This window comes from Myotis daubentonii, chromosome 13 (genome assembly GCF_963259705.1).
Source record: "Myotis daubentonii chromosome 13, mMyoDau2.1, whole genome shotgun sequence".
Classification (NCBI taxonomy): domain Eukaryota; kingdom Metazoa; phylum Chordata; class Mammalia; order Chiroptera; family Vespertilionidae; genus Myotis; species Myotis daubentonii.
Window position 1 is genome coordinate 4,826,908 of NC_081852.1, and position 18,367 is coordinate 4,845,274.

Below are 18,367 nucleotides of genomic sequence, written 5' to 3' on the forward strand. Positions count from 1 at the left end.
ATTTCCTTGCGTCCTCCCCCCAGAAATAACACTATATTTGACATTAGAATTCCTTAGTTAAAAATCTGAACGTACTGCTAACTTGCCTATCTTGGTGTGTTCTGTTTAACTTTGATGATAGTCACTTTAATTTTTCCCAATTCTAACCACCCTATCTTCCAAACTGGTGTCGCCTATAAGCATAGCAAATGTACTCCCTACTTTTTCTCTCTTTTTAAAAATATATTTTTATTGATTTCTGAGAAGAAGGGAGAGGGAGAGAGCGAGAAACATCAATGATGAGAGAGAATCATTTATTGGCTGCCTCCTGCATACCCCCCACTGGGGATTGAGCCCACAACCCTGCAACCTGGGCATGTGCCCTGGTTCATTGGTCGATGCTCAACCCCTGAGCCACACTGGCCTACTTTCTCAATTCCTAGGTCAGTGGTGAAAGCAAGCCTCCCAAGGCCATCATGTAGGGTGACCCTGAGGCTGCTCTCACTCTTTTTTTTTTTTTTTTTTTTTTTTTAAAAATATATTTTATTGATTTTTCACAGAGAGGAAGGGAGAGAGATAGAGAGAGTTAGAAACATCGATGAGAGAGAAACATTGATCAGCTGCCTCTTGCACATCCCCCACCGGGGATGTGCCCGCAAGCCAGGTACATGCCCTTGACCGGAATCGAACCCGGGACCTCTCAGTCTGCAGGCCGATGCTCTATCCACTGAGCCAAACCGGTTTCGGCTGCTCTCACTCTTAACAGCTCTGGAGTAGTGGGCATTATAATTGGCAATTGAAAGTGACTAGCGCAGGCGCTGATGCATCTGTCTAAACCAGGGGTGGGCAAACTTTTTGACTCGAGGGCCACAATGGGTTCTTAAACTGGACCGGAGGGCCGAAACAAAAGCATGGATGGAGTGTTTGTGTGAACTAATATAAATTCAAAGTAAACATCATTACATAAAAGGGTACAGTCTTTTTTTTTTTTTTAGTTTTATTCATTTCAAACGGGCCGGATCCGGCCCGCGGGCCGTAGTTTGCCCACGGCTGGTCTAAATGCACCCATGTGTGCTCTTAAGGTGGATGTGTGTCACTGTGTGCATTTGACCTCAAATGTAAAAAAAATGGTGGCATGGAAATCACAAGTTACAGGACAACACAGACTGTGTGACAAGAAAGTCAAAAGCAATGTGTATTTTCTATTAGGGACAGTCACTGAGACAGAAGGGACAGAGAAGCCCTGCAGGGTCCTGTCACTGAAGAAGGCTCCCTTGTCCGGCCAAGGTCAGGCCTCCCTGCAGTCCCAGGTGGATGCCCCTCCAATCCATGTTGCCCAAAGTGGGTCATTGTGATTGATTCTTAACCCTGCCACGCCGCGATTCCCAGACCCTTGGCATGGTTGTCCCACGGCGCTGTATACTTTTGGTGTAGTGGATCAGGTTGGTCTGATGACCTCATGATGACCTCCTGGTTTGGTGGCTTTTGCTCTGGCTTAGGCCATTCCTTGTGGCAAGTGGGTGGCAATGTGGCTTCTTTCACAGGCCACATCTCTAACTTCACATAAGATGTGCCCATGAAGGGAACCAAAAGCAGGAAGAGTCACCTGATTCTACGAGAATGGAGGTTGGAGCCACAAAGACACCTTAAGGTCAAAGATTGAGAGACTTAAACTCTTTGTAGTGACCTAGAACAGAAGTATGAGACATCAGAGCTTCGAATAAAGCAGCAAACTGCTGCTTACTGACATCAACTACAACAGAAAGACTGAGAACCTGAGGTTCAGAAAGGGAGATGGCGCTAAAGAACAAGTTGCCAAAGCTGCACCTGGCCATTCAGTCAGGAAACGCTGGGCTGGCCATGTCCCATCTCCCACTGCATCACCTTCACTGGGTTACACAGCAACCATCAGCGTCAGCCTGCAACGGAGATGACATGAATTTGGCTGACCGCATTTTATCACAACAGGAAATAAACAGACTTTCGAATAAACTTCTAAGACTTGAGGCTGAAGTGAGCCTTTGGAGGCGTTTTGCTCAGACTTCCACAGCATATGGCTTTGATCACAATGAAATCCACAAATTGCAAAATACCATCAAGAAACTTAGAAGTGAAACAAGGAAATTGATGGCCATCAACTTGTAAGGCAATATTGCAGAGTGCTCATCAACAGAACTGGCAGAAGTCATAGGCATCAAGATAAAATAAGTTAATATGAAGAAAGAAGTGAAGAAAAGGAAAAGCTGTTATAGCAAGGTGGCTTGGGAATTCGGAGTCACTGATGGCTCTAACATTTGTGATATGCAAAAAAAATCTTTTTAAGTTCTACAAACTGAAAAAGAGTTTACCAAGAAGATTGAAGAACTTGCCCTGACTGGTTTGGCTCAGTGGATAGAGTGTCGGCTTGTGGACTGCAAGGTCCCAGGTTCGATTCCAGTCAAGGGCATGTACCTTGGTTATGGGCACATCTCCAGTGGGGGGTGTGCAGGAGGCAGCTGATCGATGTTCCTCTCTCATTGATGTTCCTAACTCTCTATCCCTCTCCCTTCTTCTCTGTAAAAAAATCAATAAAATATATTTAAAAAAAAGATTGAAGAACTTGAGGTTACAATTAAAATATCAATAAAAAAGTATCTTCTGGCCTTGGCCTGGTGGCTCAGTTGGTTGGAGTATTGTCTGGTGCATCAAAAGATTGTGGGTTCGCCGAAACCGGTTTGGCTCAGTGGATAGAGCATCGGCCTGCTGACTGAAAGGTCCCAGGTTCGATTCCGGTCAAAGGCATGTACCTGGGTTGCGGACACATCCCCAATAGGAGATGTGCAGGAGGCAGCTGATCAATGTTTCTCTCTCATGGATGTTTCTAACTCTCTCTATCTCTCTCCCTTCCTCTCTGTAAAAAATCAATAAAATATATTAAAAAAAAAAAAAAAGATTGTGGGTTCGATTCTCAATCAGGGCACATTCCTAGGTTGCTGGTTCTGTCCCCAGCCAGGGCATGTATGGGAGGCAACTGGTCGATGTTTCTCTCTCACATCAATGTTTCTCCTTTTCTCTCTCCCTCCCCCTCTTTCTAAAATCAATAAAAATGTCCTCAGGTGAGGATTTAAAAAAAAACACAATCTTCTGAAAAAAATGAGAGAGATGTTTCCAGGAGAGAACAAGACCAGATAAATGAGAAAAGGAAAGAAACAATTGCAGAAAGTGAATTGAAATCTTATATTAGGAAACAAAGTGATACTGTGACAGGAAAGGACAGTTCTTCACAGAGGACATCGTGGAAGAGCTCAGAGTGCAGCAGCGCTGTCTGATGCTGAAAATGAAATGAGATGAGGAACTTAAACAGGCGACAATCTCATTGACGACAGCCTGACACTTAAAGGAAGAGTTCAAGTTTTAGAAAATGAAAATTCATGATTAAGTCCAGAAAAGGAAGATCTTCAACTACCATTTTAAAACTGAACGAGTGTGAAGGAATTTAAAAGTACAGCTACAGAGACATGAATTCAGATTCAGAAGTAAATCATCCTATCTAATAATAGACAAACATGGTAATTGACCATACCTTCGCTATGCCTCCCATGGGCTAATCAGCGAGATATGCAAATTAACTGCCAACAAAGATGGTGGTTAATTTGCATACATAGGCACGAAGCAGCAGAGTAAAGACTGAAGGCGGCTCCGGCCGGAGCAGCAAAGGCTTGAAGGTGGCTCCGGCCAGAGCGAAGGCCTGGGTCCTGGGTGCCGGAGGAAAACCGGTGCCGGCAGCCAGGGGAAGGGAAGGCCTATTGCATGAATCTTTTCATGCAATAGGACTCTAGTGTCTCTATATAAAAGAGAAACATGCAAATTAACTGTCCCTCTGCAACGCCCACAAGCCACGTCCACCAGCCAATGAGGGTGAGTATGCAAATTAATCCAACAAAGATGACGGATTAATTTGCATACACAGGCACCGGGCAGCCGGGGGTGGGGCAGGTACCTCCCCTGTGTCGCCATGGCGATACTGGCAAAGTTCTGGCCCCGCGGCTGCTTGCATGGGCGCCAGGGAGCTGGGGGTGGGGCAGTGCGTGCAGACGCTGGGGAAGCTCCTGCCCGGCTGGCCCGCATGCACAGGCGCCAGGGAGCGGGAGGCGGGGCGGCATGCGTAAAAGCCGGGGGCGGGGCCTAGAGGGCATACGTACGCGGGTGCTGGCAGAGGTTCTGGCTCTGTGGCTGCTTGCGCGCGCACTGGTGCCAAAAGGCCTGTGTCCCCGGGACAGGCGTCCTCTGGAGTCAGACCACCCCAAGCCTGTAGGCCTGTGCTGAGGCCCGGAGCGGCCGGGGTCCCGGAATGTGACAGAGGGCACGTAGGGCTGAGGGGACTCCCCTCACGCCTCCTGTGCATGAATTTCATGCACCAGGCCCCTAGTTTAAAATGTGACTTGAAGGCCTCGGATCAAAAACTCAACCAGATAATAGCTGAGTTAGGAGAGCTAGCTCAACAGAAACAAAAGCCTGCAAAGCATACATTTTCATGAAAGATCAGCTGTCAAAACACCAAAACGAAGGTGAGAGCATTATCAGAAAAGTAAAACGAGCTCTGGATGATGAAAAAAAGAGCGTTCATCAACTTGAAGATGATAAAGTGAACATCACTGAAAAGTCAGGCCTGCAGGAAGAACAGTTAATCCAAAGTGAATTGGCTATTAATGATTTGTATGTAACCGAGGAGAGGCTTGAGGATAAAATAGAAGATTTAGTAATCAGCTAAATCAGTCATAAAAATATAATTTAAACATCCAGAAGAACTTTGAGTTTAAGTAACATATGAAACAAAATGAAATGGAGCTTTCTGGAGTCCAAAATTTGGAGAAGAGATTAGCACAAATTCAGCTCAGCATAGGGCAGCTTTGCAATGCTAAGGCTGCTCCTTTAGGTAAATTTGAGCTATTTCATCACCGCTCTCCACAGGACCAATTACTTCAGAATCTATAGAGTCTCTTAAGTCAATTAAATCCGATGAACTCATCCTAGCCGGTTTGGCTCAGTGGATACAGTGTCGGCCTGTGGACTGAAAGGTCCTGGGTTTGATTCTGGTCAAGGGCACATGCCAGGGTTGTGGGCTCGATCCCCAGTAAAGGGCGTGTAGGAGGCAGCCTATCAATGATTCTCTCTCATCATTGATGTTTCTATCTCTCTCTCTCTCCCTACCTCTCCGAAATCAATAAAAATATATTTAAAAAAAATAAATCTGATGAACTCAGTGAGTTTTCTAAGTTGCTCCAAGAAGAGGTACAAGAGCTGAGAAAATCAACACAGGAAAAAAAGAAAGAATGAGAACACTCAAGAAAAATAATCAGAGATTGTCTGATTCCATTGCTGCCACCTCTAAACTAGAAAGAAAATAAGATGAATAAACTTATTCAGAAATTAAGTAGCTAAAGGAGAAATAAGATGTTTTACAAAACTTAAAAACTCTTAATCAAAGCAAAAAGTAAGGACTTCTCTTTAAATGAAAATGTCACTAATGAAGTGAGCAAAAATAAACTTTTGAGGCAGGCAGTACCCAACCTGCAGGAGAGACTTACTGAATTTTGAGTGCACAGGTGGAAACTTAAACAGGAAAATGAAAAGACAGTAGAAATATCTAGGGAAAAGAAAACAGAAAAGCAAACACTACAAGAGGCAAATATGCAACTTTCTATGCTGAGGGAAAAAGAGAAAGAACTGGAATATGTTGCAATGAAGAAGGCTCTTGGTGTAGAGCAACTATTGAAAGAAAAAGAATAGGGCAAGATGTGGGACTTAAATCAACTTCTAAACGCAGGTCCATCAATGCAGGAGAAGATAGCTATGTTTCAATAGGAGAGAAATGAAGTCATGTTGTCACTCAAACAGAAACAAATGGAAAACTGTACCTTAGAGAAGGAGGTTCAACATTTACAGGACAAAGAATTACGCTTAAACCAGGAGCTGGTGAGATGGCTTAACCATGCTTTAGAATCCGAGGATCCTCCTTTGCCAGTGGTTGGTCTGCAGAAGATAGGGTGGCTAACCTAAGAAGGGAAGCCACAGTACTGGAGGAAAAGTTATGTTCATCCTCTAATGCAATGGAAGAGGCAAGCCATCGAGCCAGTCATTGCAGAAACCACTGAATGTTGTCACCAAGGAGAGAGATGAAAGTGCACTACAGCTTTCTGTCTCTCGGGAACAAGAAAAGCAGTCTGCTCCAGCACTAGCTAACCTGGAGTTGGCACTAGCTGAGTGGATGGAGGAGACAGAGGTCTAGCAGGAAAACTGGTGGTGTTACAGGGACATCTGCAGCAAGAAAATGCTGGCTTGGCTCTGAAGGAAGAACAAACAGAAGAATTTGAAAAACATAATGAGGTCCAACAGGATGTACAAAAGAAACTGATGCACTTACTAAGTAGCACGGAAGGAAAAGTCGACAGAAACTTATGAGAAACCTCTTTATGGGGTACTTTTATTTTTTTTTTATTTTTTTATTTTTTTTTTTTAATTAAATCTTTATTGTTCAGATTATTACATTTGTTCCTTTTTTTCCCCCCCCCCATAACTCCCCTCCTCCCAGTTCCCGCCCCACCCTCCGCCCTCACTCCCCACCCACTGTCCTCATCCATAGGTGCACGATTTTTGTCCAGTCTCTTCCCACATCTCCCACACCCCTTTCCCCCCCAAGAATAGTCAGTCCATTCCCTTTCTATGTCCCTGATTCTATTATAATCAACAGTTCATTCTGTTCATCAGATTATTTATTCACTTGATTCTTAGATTCACTTGTTGATAGATGCATATTTGTTGTTCATAATTTGTATCTTTACCTTTTTCTTCCTCTTCCTCTTCTTAAAGGATACCTTTCAGCATTTCATATAATCCTGGTTTGGTGGTGATGAACTCCTTTAGCTTTTCCTTATCTGTGAAGCTCTTTATCTGACCTTCAATTCTGAATGATAGCTTTGCTGGATAAAGTAATCTTGGTTGTAGGTTCTTGGCATTCATCACTTTGAATATTTCTTGCCACTCCCTTCTGGCCTGCAAAGTTTCTGTTGAGAAATCAGCTGACAGTCGTATGGGTATTCCCTTGTAGGTAACTGAGTTTCTTTCTCTTGCTGTTTTTAAGATTCTCTCTTTATCTTTTGCTCTTGGCATTTTAATTATGATGTGTCTTGGTGTGGTCCTCTTTGGATTCCTTTTGTTTGGGGTTCTCCACGCTTCTTGGACCTGTAAGTCCATTTCTTTCACCAGGTGGGGGAAGTTTTCTGTCATTATTTCTTCAAATAGGTTTTCAATGTCTTGGTCTCTCTCATCTTCTGGCACCCCTATAATTCTGATGTTGGTACGCTTGAAGCTGTCCCAGAGGCTCCTTACACTATCCTCGCATTTTTGGATTCTTTTTTCATTTTGCTTTTCCCGTTGGATGTTTTTTGCTTCCTCGCAATTCAAATCATTGACTTGATTCTTGCGCTCCTCTGGTCTGCTGTCGGGCGTCTGTTTAATATTCATTATTGCAGACCGTGTGTGCTTAATTTCTAGTTGGTTCCCCAATATAAGATCGAGGGTCTTATTAGTTTTCGTGTAGATCTCATTAAGTCTATCGGCAGCTTCTAAACAGTTCTTGAGAGACCTTAAAAGTGTGGTTCTGAACTCTATTTCTTCCATTGACAATTTTGTCCTGTTTCTTTGTCTCCGCATTTTGTTATGCTTCTTTGGTGCACCCCCTAGTGGTCTTTGTTCGAAGTCTTATAGATAAATCTTGATTGTTGTAGCTAATTCCAGGGAGGGTTTGACCTCCAGGCCAAGTGGCTATGAGAATCAGCTGTGACAGCAGTGAGAGAACTTCTGTCCTCTAGGGAGGTGCTAATCTAGCCTTTGCCTGAGGCTATCCGGCAAATGCCTCCGTGCAGGGCTTGGGCGGGGCGGGTCGCACAGGATCAACAGGGTGGGCCGGAGAGAGCAGTTATGGCGGCTCTCAGTCCTGTCCCCAGGGGCTCTGCCTCTCTGAGTCCCAGCACCCGCTGCAAGGCTCGGAGAGAAAGCTGCACTCACTCTGACCGAAGCCAGACAGTCCGCTTCTCCCGTTTGAGCCTGGGTCCCTAAAGACTCGCCTGTATCTGGAGCTCAGAGTCTGCGACTCCCTCTCGATTGAAAACAACAACCGCGCCCTCCGCCGCCAGCCTGCTCCGCGCACTCCGCACCTCAGAATTTGACTTCAGCACTGCGCCTCCTCTGAGTGTCCGTATGCGTTTCTCTTTCCTCCTAGTTGTAGGACTTCCACTCAGCCAGCGTTCCTGTGGTTCTGGGTGATGTCCGTTCCGTGTTTTAGTTTCACTTTTGAAGTAGTTGTTCAAAGCAGCAAACTCCGGCGTTAACCTATGCCGCCATCTTGGTTCTCCTATGGGGTACTTTTAAACACCAAAACGTGAATGTCACGAAGCGTTACAATAAATGGAAAGTACTTTAGGTATCAAAAGTGAAGAAACGGAGCAGCTCTTCGATGAAGATCAAGATGGTGTTACCAGATGGACAACTGGTGGCCTGGATCACAGAGTTCCTAACACACTTCTGAGACCAAGGCAGCGGTCCATGCATAAGGGTTCTTTTTCAGAACTTTGTTAAAAATCTCGGAGCAGAATCTCATTCAGCTTCCCACCCGCAAAGCACTCTGCTTGTGAAACCCTGTTCCACAGCTGTGTCTCTTATTAACCCACTCAGACCTGGTCCTGGTGGGTCTGGGCATCTTCTTTTAAAGGCTATTATTAACGATTTGCCCATATACACACCTTTGCCACAGTCACCTGACCAGAGAGCTCATTTCACTGAGAGACCTTTCCCAGCAAGTAGATGATTCTCAGGCCAGAGAGAAGAGCACTCGAAAGCAGTGAACTTTTGGAAAAGTCACCTATTTGTTTGCAGTTTTACTTTATTTAATAAAAATATTACTACTTTAAAAAAGAGTTTTACAGTTTCTTTTCTTTTCCCTGCAACTTAAACACTAATGGACCAACACTTTCTAGAAGGAAAAGGAAAAGTAACTAAAATTAATTTTGTTGACTCTGTGCAAACTGTTTCCCACATATTCTCAGTTAACTTTCATATCTGTCTCATTTGAGTGATATTATGTATCCCTATTTTATAGGTGAAGAAACTGGGACTCAGATAGGTTGACAAACTCTACCCGAGATAAAAAATTAGGAAGTTCAGACAGAATTCTGACTGGAGTTGGTGTTCTTCCCACCACATTGTGTTGTTTCAGAAGTGTTTCTCTACAGGGTGGGTGCAGTACCAGTCAAGAAAACAGAGGATTGGCTTCACCTTTCAAAGGTGAAAGAAAAGAAAAACAGCTTTCTATGAGCTCTTTGGCCACCTCCTTTGGTCATGGGAAGTCTGGAAAGGGACTTCCAGGACACTCCTCTGCTGGCACTGCAGCACCCTACCTCACCAAGCCAGATCTGCTGACCCTGGATTTGGAGAAGGGTTCATGGGACACCCTTTGGGAGTGTCCACTGTGGTCTGCTTTTTACAGTTCATAATTTGCTATAAACAGATCGTTGTTCCTAATTAAACCTGTATGGTCATGCCTGAGCTTTTAGGAAAAGAGGACTTCTTTTTATGGTTCTCCCCTCAGAGGTAAACTAGAGCCCTCTTCATCTCCATGATCCTCGTTAGCCTATTGGGCCTTGATTTCAAGACTCTGGACTATCGTCTAGAAATGTGTGGATCCTGGCAAAATGCCCGACAAGTGCCTGGTGAGAGGACTGCTGGTGCTTATGAAGATGTTATGTGATTCTATTTAGTGGGGCTCTAGGGCACCCAAATGCAGGCTCTTTGATGCTTTCATGCTAAGATAGAAGGGAATACAGATTTCTCAATTAAATGAAGTTGGCTAAGAGTAGTTTTCAAAGAAACAGTTGCTCAAAATGACTCCTTCCTCCCTTAGAGACAGGGGCTATTTAAAACCACTTTAGTTTGAAATTAGTGATAAAAAAGAATGGGTTTAAGGATTTTAAATGTAATTTTTATTAAGAAAGGAATATGTGCTTATTGAATAAAATCTGAAAAACACATGTAAATGGAAGAAGAAAAAAGTAATCATAGTTCTACCACCTGGACACTCGTGGTAGACTAGACCTCCTCCATCCACTATTAGACTTTTGGCCGATTTTCTACCACTTAACAATTTTATTGTATGTGGTAAGAACACTTACATGACTGTAACTTGATACCTGTTGAACAGCAATCCCCCATTTCTGAGACTCTACATCAGGGTGGGCAACCTTTTTTCTGCCCAGGGCCATTTGGATATTTATAAAGTCATTCACAGGCCATTCGAAATTATCAACTTAAAGTTAGCCTACTATATTTGGTCAAACATTTAATTAACTCACCCCTAATGCCTTGGCAGGGCCAGACCAACTGATCCTGTGAGCCTTATACGGCCGCAGGCTGGGCGGTCCCCTCCTCTGACTACCTGCTCGGACAGGCTACTCCAGTAACAAACCTAGACACAATCCCAGAGTCCTAGTCTTCCCACCACTTGTTTTAAAGCAGCGGTTCTCAACCTGTGGGTCGCGACCCCCTTGGCGGTCGAACGACCCTTTCACAGGGGTCGCCTAAGACCATCCTGCATATCAGATATTCACATGACGATGCCTAACAGTAGCAACATGACAGTTATGAAGTAGCCACGAAAATAATTTTATGGTCGGGTCACAGCATGAGGAACTGTTTTAAAGGGCCAGAAGGTTGAGAACCATTGTTTTAAATGGTAAGAATGGAAACACCAACTCAGGAGAAGGGCTCAACTACTGTTTATGAGGCCTGACTTGAGCAGGTCACAATCTCTACCAACGCTGTCCAACAGAAATTTCTGTGACAATGGAAGTGTTCTATTTCTTCACTCTTCCAATATGGTAGCCACTAACCTCTTGTGGCTATGGAACATTTAATAGGCTTAGACAGAAATTTAATTTTAATTTTATTTACTTTTAACTAATTTAAAATTTATATAAGCACACATAGCAAGTGGCTAGTATATTGGACAATGAAGGTCTATACAGAGGATTTATGAGTCCCCTGATGGTCTCAAGGTGTAGGGTGGATAGGGATCGAAAGTTGGCATCAGAAATGCCACATCTGTAATTTCAAATTATGACAGAACTCAGACTATTTCTCAACAACGAGAAAGGCCACTCCAAGAAAAAGTATAGAGATGAGCTCACAGTTAGTCTTTGAAGAGGAAGTCAGTCATTAGCTACCTTCTGACATCCCAGCAATTAACCGGTCCTGGGAGAAGAGCAGGTAAGTCCAGAGAGGTCCAACTACAGAGGAGATAAGAGACTATAAAAGTGAAAAGCCTCTCAGGCTTTCATCACAGGATAATCCAAGGCCTGTGGATTAATGGCAAAAGACTCAATAATAGCCTTTGTGAGGAAATAGGAGTGTAGCAGGATATCCTTTTTCCGCACTAAAGCACCCAATTCTTTCAATATTATATACAGCGGAAGCAATTAATTGTACCAGAAAGAAATCCACAGCTGGCTTTTCCTGATGGCCCCATAAGCAACAAGCACTATTGTTCAGCTTCCGGGACAGATGCAAAGTCATTCCACTGCACTGCCGAGATTTTTCTGATTGTTTAGTTTCACTCTTCCAAAGATAAAAGCATGTGCAACATCTAAAATTCAGTTATTGTCCTCACACATTTTCAGGATAAGCAGCTGTCAGAAAGTTAATTTTTGTTTGTAATATAATCCAAGCACAGGACTTGGTGCTAGTATTTCTTCTAAACTTTATATGACTGAATCACAAGTTATTCACTTTTGTTTGTTTTATGTGTTTATATGCACTTAAACTGTCCTGTCTCTGCTTTTGTGGTTAACATTCATAGTGTGGCTATTCAAGGATTGTGAATAACCAGCAAATAAGATTATAGGTCAAAAACCTAGAAACTCAACATTTCAAGCTATTGGCCTGCATGGCATTGTTTTGCTTTTTAGATGCATTAAAACACACTGTATTTCATTATTTCCTAGATCAGTGATGGCGAACCTATGACATGTGTGTCAGGGGTGACACGCAAACTCATTTTTTTGGTTGATTTTTCTTTGTTAAATGGCATTTAAATATATAAAATAAATATCAAAAATATAAATCTTTGTTTTACTATGGTTGCAAATATAAAAAAATTTCTATATGTGACACGGCACCAGAGTTAAGTTAGGGTTTTTCAAAATGCTGACATGCCGAGCTCAAAAGGTTCGCCATCACTGTCCTAGATACACAGTTTTTTGACATTCTGTCATCCTGAAATTAGGATATCTTATAACTGGTGATGTGCCCTAGTTTCATTGGTTTTTCCTTCCTAGTTTTACATAAAATAATGATGCTTCTTATAATCAATCATATCTTAGTTTTGATGAAATATGGTTACATAGCATCAAAATTAATTAGTAAAATGTATAACTGCAAGTATAACAATAGAATAACTTTCATTAAAAATGTCCACATATGGGACTCTAATGGACTTAATTTTGATAAATATGCATCTAGCCACTTTTATTTCCCCAAAATGCCCTGAAAATTATATGGCATTTGTAATGTAATGCAATGTAGTGCAATATAAAGGGTGTCCCAAAATTCACGCAAGAAGTAATTTTGATAGAAAACACAGGTTTATAATTAAAAATTGTAATTTTTTTATTTATTCATAAAGTATACAGTATAGGGTTGTGTATGGAATAGCATATCGGGTAAATGGCCTCCACGGCTTTGCTGGCACATATGCACTCTTTTGTTGAAATTTTCCATGACCGTTTTGCATAAATGTGGCTGAATTTCGATGAGGCTCATTTTCATCTTGATGACTTGGTTAATTGACAAAATTGTCGCATTAGGGGCTCAGAAAATCCACGAGTGATTGTTGAGAAACAAATGCATCCACAACGTGTCACCGTTTGGTGCGGATTTGGGGCTGGAGGCATCCTCGGACCATTCTTCTTTAAAAATGCGGCTGTTCAGGCAGTAACAGTTAATGGTGCTCGCTATCGCGACATGATGATCCATTTACCCGATATGCTATTCCATACACAACCCTATACTGTATACTTTATGAATCAAAAAAAAATTTACAATTTTTAATTATAAACCTGTGTTTTCTATCAAAATTACTTCTTGCGTGAATTTTGGGACACCCTTAGAAAGCAAAATCACATATGAGTTGCTTACACATATACATATGTATGAATATAATGTATGTTAATAAAAATCATATACAGGGTGTCCCAAAAACATGTATACACACTTTAACAGCTGATAACTCAATTTTCCTTCCTCTTTAGGTTTAACTGATTTGAAATAATGGGTGGAGCCAGACCAAGCTTTGAACAAAGAAAATTTGTCCACTAGACATTTTTATGGGGATACATAAAAGATAAAGTTTATGGTACAAAACCTGCAACAGTTGACAAATTGAGGGCGCACAAATATTGTGAGAAATGATTCTTGGTTTCTTTTTCTTTTGATTCTTGACATTTCTGATTCCATTGCTTTGGGTTATGAGCAGTGCCTGGACCAGAATTGTCATCAGCTTGAAAACAGGCATTGACAAAAAAAAGATTATTTATTTCTGTAGATTCTTTTAAATTTTGAACATGAACTCTATGTTAATAAATACTGACTTTATAATCATTCAAAATGTGTATACATTTTTTGGGACACACATAAATACACCTATTACACTTTGAAATTTAATTTAGTTAAAAAATAACCAAAGTGTCATAGGTCATAAGGCCTCTGCTCTCAGGACAGAGAAAGGCAGGGGTGAGGTGGTAACTGCTGCAGGATGGAGGAGACTCCCCTGAGCCGGGTGGGAAGCCTCAGCTCCAGCTGCTCTGTGGGAGGAACTCCAGCCCTCCAGGAGCAGCTGAGAGCCAGAGAACGGTGGGCAAACAACAGGCGGGGTCCCAGAGGGCAGCAGCCACCAGGTAATAGAGGGAAGGAGGCCCTATAGATGGGTAGGAAATGGAAGCAGAGAAGTTAGGAACCAAGAGCTGAAGGCAAGGACGGGCGGCCGCAGCGTTGTCCAATAGTACACAGTGAAGTCTGTGTTGTAAGGATGGAGCAGACTCCAGACGACAGGCACAAAAAGCCAGGCTCCGTGCAAGTGAACAGACGCGCACAGGAAAGGGCTGCACGTCGTCATCTTCATCAGCAGCAAGTTTCACTTTTTCTGCGGCACCTGCTACCACCTCCAGGGCCGACCGCTTTCCAGGCATGCTTAGGCGTCTCACACCCTCCTCCTCGGCATCTTCTGACTCTGCATCTTCCTCCACAGCTAAGTGCTGTCCACTGATGTGCACAGGCCTGGGCCACACTTCAACGTAAGACCACAGGGGGTGTTACCGCAAAGCCACCAAGGGACACGGTTGGCTGTACAGACATTTTCAAAGTTGCCGGTGCTACTTTAGTTGGACTGCATTCGTAATTCATTGCCTCTGCTTCGACAATGTGCAGTTCATCCTTTGCTCCAGCCCCTAGACCACTGACGGCAAACCTTTCGAACTCGGCGTGTCAGCATTTTGAAAAACCCTAACTTAACTCTGGTGCCGTGTCACATATAGAAATTTTTGATATTTGCAACCATAGTAAAACAAAGGCTTATATTTTTGATATTTATTTTATATATTTAGATGCCATTTAACAAAGAAAAATCAACCAAAAAAATGAGTTCGCGTGTCACCTCTGTCACGTGTGTCACAGGTTCGCCATCACTGCCCTAGACTGACCGTTCGTAAAGATAATTGGTGCTCATTTTCATCATTGTCCACCTTAAAGTGATAATCTTTGTCGGCCTTTAGTTCACAACCTAAAAGATAGTTCTGGGGCCTCAGAGGGCTCTTGTCCACGTCCATAGAATCTTCCATGGGGTGGTAGCACGTGCTCAGGGGAGAGAGAAGGCGGACGGAGATGAATGGCTCTGTGCTGCAGAACAGACTCGCAGGACGGAATCGCGCCAGGGCCAGGGGTTGGGTTTTATGGCACAGGGTTTATGGATAGTAGGGAGAGGAGGGCTGGAGACCAGGGACTAGGTAGGACCAAGTGATGGCTACTTTGCAGTGAGGGCCTCAGTAAAGTGTCTTTTAACCAAAGTAAACAAGTGCTTTGAAGCAAAGAGAAATGAAAATGGAAATGGGAAAAGAAGCAAGTTATTTAGAAGTAAAAATAAAAGGGAAAGTAAGATGTACGATTATAAAGAAAAGAACAAATTTAGATTTTTAAACTTTTCTCTGTGTTGTGCACTGAGTTTTATTTATATGCAATCTTTTTTTAAACATAATTTGTTTTGGTTTGGTCCTTCTAAACCATGACCATATTGTTAACCAATGATGTAGTCGTGTCCATGCTGAAAAATGTCCGTTTCCTCTACTCTTCATTATGCTTTTGTCCACTTAACACTAGGCGTGGACCCAACCTCAAGCATCCCCACCAAGGGCATCCCTCTCCATACCCACAAAGACTTAGCACTGCCTTTGCCTCATAAAGTCTCTACAACAGGAAAATGACTTTGGATGGATTAACTTGATTTAATCTATTGAGCTACTGCCTTCCCTGAAAGTAGAAGTCTCCATTTCACTGAAGAATGTATAATCCATAGCTTCCCTGACCTATCCTCATCCTTTTAAAAAATACGTATATTTTTATTGATTTCAGAGAGGAAGAAAGAGGGCGAGAGAGAAAGAAACATCAATGATGAGAGACTCATTGATTGACTACCTCCTGCACACCCCACACTGGGGATCGAGCCAGCAACTTGGGCATGTGGCCTGACCAGGAATCGAACTGTGACCTTCTGGTTCATAGATTCACACTCAACCACTGAGCCATGCCACCCTCTAAAACTGAGTCTTGATGACAAGGTTCAGAAATGCTTAGAGGAAACTCTATCCTTATCTCTAGGATTTTATAAGTGTGAGTATTTGTTATGTGCCAGGAACTAGGCTTTGAGGAACCAGTTGAGAACAAGCTTGGCAAGGTCTTTGCTCTCATGGAGTTTACATTCTAGTGGGGCAGAGAAAACGCAGATCAGACCATAAATAAATAACTAAATGAGGAAGGTAATTTCATAGACTAAAAAGTGGTATAAAGAAAACAAGCCCTAGCCAGTTTGGCTCAGTGGTTTTAATTCCCAGTCAAGGGCATGTATATTGGATAGAGGCTCAATTCCTGGCTGGTCAGGGCGTGTGTGGGAGGCAACCAATCCATATGTCTCTCTCACATGGATGTTTCTCTCTCTCTTCCTTTCCTCTCTTCTTTCCATTCTCTCTGGAAAAAAAGAAAAGAAAGAAAATGAAATTGGGTGTGTTGGGGTGCTAATTTAAGACAGGTGAGCCCTGGCCAGTGTTGCTCAGTGGTAGAGCACCAGCCCTGGAACCAAAGGGTCTTGGGTTCGATTCCCCATCAAGAGCGCATACCTGGGTTGCAGGTTCACTCCCTGGCTCCAGTCGGGGCCAATGCAGGGGGCAACCAATCCATGTCTCTCTCTCTCTCTTCACCACCTCCCTCCCTTCTACTCTCTCTAAAAGTCAATGGAAAAAATATCCTCGAGTGAGAATTGAAAGAAAAAGACAGGTGATCAGGGAAGGTGTCCTTGAAGATCTCAGAACTGTATGAGAAGGGTAATTTTCAATTCCAAATTAATGCTCTATGATTTGGGCATGCAACTACCACTCTTGGGAACCGTGCCCCAAACTAAGTGAGCACAGAAGAAAGGTCCAATTCAGCCCATGCTGTTCATCTACTTGAAAACACACACAGAACCACCAACCCCTTCACATGAGAGAACGTTAAATCTGGGCCTTGAGATGTTTGTTGTCTTTGAGTTTGGGGGGCCGACCGTTTGCCTCCTTGGTCTTCCTGGCTGCTCTCTGCATTTAGCGGGCAGGCAAACGGAGGGGCAGGCGGGCATGCAAGAGAACCCCACACCCTGCTCAATCAGCAGTCGGCAGGATGTCCACTGAAGAAATAACGCGAAGGATTTAGGTGTGGGCACTAGGTGGTCCTTATCGAAGGAGAGCAAAAGGATGTCAGGTAGAAGTCCCAAAGACTTTAAAAGAAGGCCCTTTTGCAAAGAAGAAAGACATCACTTAAAATGCGATGCCTCCGTTCCGCTCTCTCTTTCAGTGGCATGTAACCACCCCGGCAATACCGACTGTGCCTCTCAGAAACCTGATGTCCTCAAGTTCCAGCCTGAGACCTGTCCGCCGTACAGGCGGATCCGTGTGTCTGCACAGGGAGGTAGGCCTGAGGGCATGTGGACACCCGTCATGGTTTCACCTGTCGTGGCCACCACTCGCCATAAGCAGTGAGTTCTCTGGCCAACCAGGCTCAGTCTCCTCGAGCAAAAGGTTCCGCTTCTCCCTAACACTAAAGCGATGTACACGCGGGAAACCGGAAAAGCGACACATTCTAGTTGATGGAAGGAAACTCAGGAACCATTCATTCCTCCTGCAGAGCAGCCCTACAGCCCAGGACTCCGTCGAGACAGTGGAGCTCAGGATGCACACACGCGCACGCACACACGCGAATACACACGCACGCACGCACACACATACGCACACATGCACGCGCGCACACACATACGCACACGCGCGCACGCACACACGCGCACACCAGTACACAGAACTGGAAGAGAAACGGAATTACAGCGGGAACGTGAGGCAGGAAGGACAAAGCAGGTAGAAGGAGAAAAGGGCAGAAGAAAGATGGACAGCAAGTCTTTGAGCAAGACTACCAGGGACTATTCTGGAATCTAAACATCTTAGGAAGAAAGTGGATAAAAACAAATATTACTGCCCGGCACAGTCTTTCCCTTTGTTTAAAAGGTGATTTTATAAAGGGAACTTTTTAAAAAAATATCTTTGGTGAAGAGACTTGACACATTCTTTGCAATATTTACCAGAGTAAGGTCCCCCCGGTAGGAAAAGGGGCCTGAATCTTTCCTCACGCGCGGGGAGGGCACTGAATCCTTTCAACGAACGTCCAGAGACGCGGCTGCGGGAGCAGCGGGGACGGCCACGCACATCCCCGCGGGGCGGGCGCGAGGAGCGAGGTGGCGGGCGCCTCGCCCGGCCGAGAGCCCGGAGAGGGGAGCGGGGGCGCGGGGAGGGAACAGGGAGGAGTGCGCCCACACGGCTCCTCTCCTGGCGGCCGCCGTGGGCTGCGGATTCGGGGCGGTCGGCCTTCTGGCACCCGCCGACCGACGGGCGCTCGCATGGAGCCTGCGGGTGTCGAAGGGGCCACGCGAAGGGCCCGGCCGAGCGGCTTCCAGAGACCAGCCGCCCCGGTGGGGCCCCCCTCCCAGCGCTCCCGACTGCAGACCGGCGCCCCCTTG

General features: G+C 44.2%; 1 pseudogene; it reads left to right on the forward strand.

The window, feature by feature from the left end:
• The first annotated feature begins 1,230 nt into the window (after positions 1-1,230).
• On the forward strand, positions 1,231-2,342 carry LOC132214696 (thyroid receptor-interacting protein 11-like; annotated as a pseudogene).
• The last annotated feature ends 16,025 nt before the right edge of the window (positions 2,343-18,367 follow it).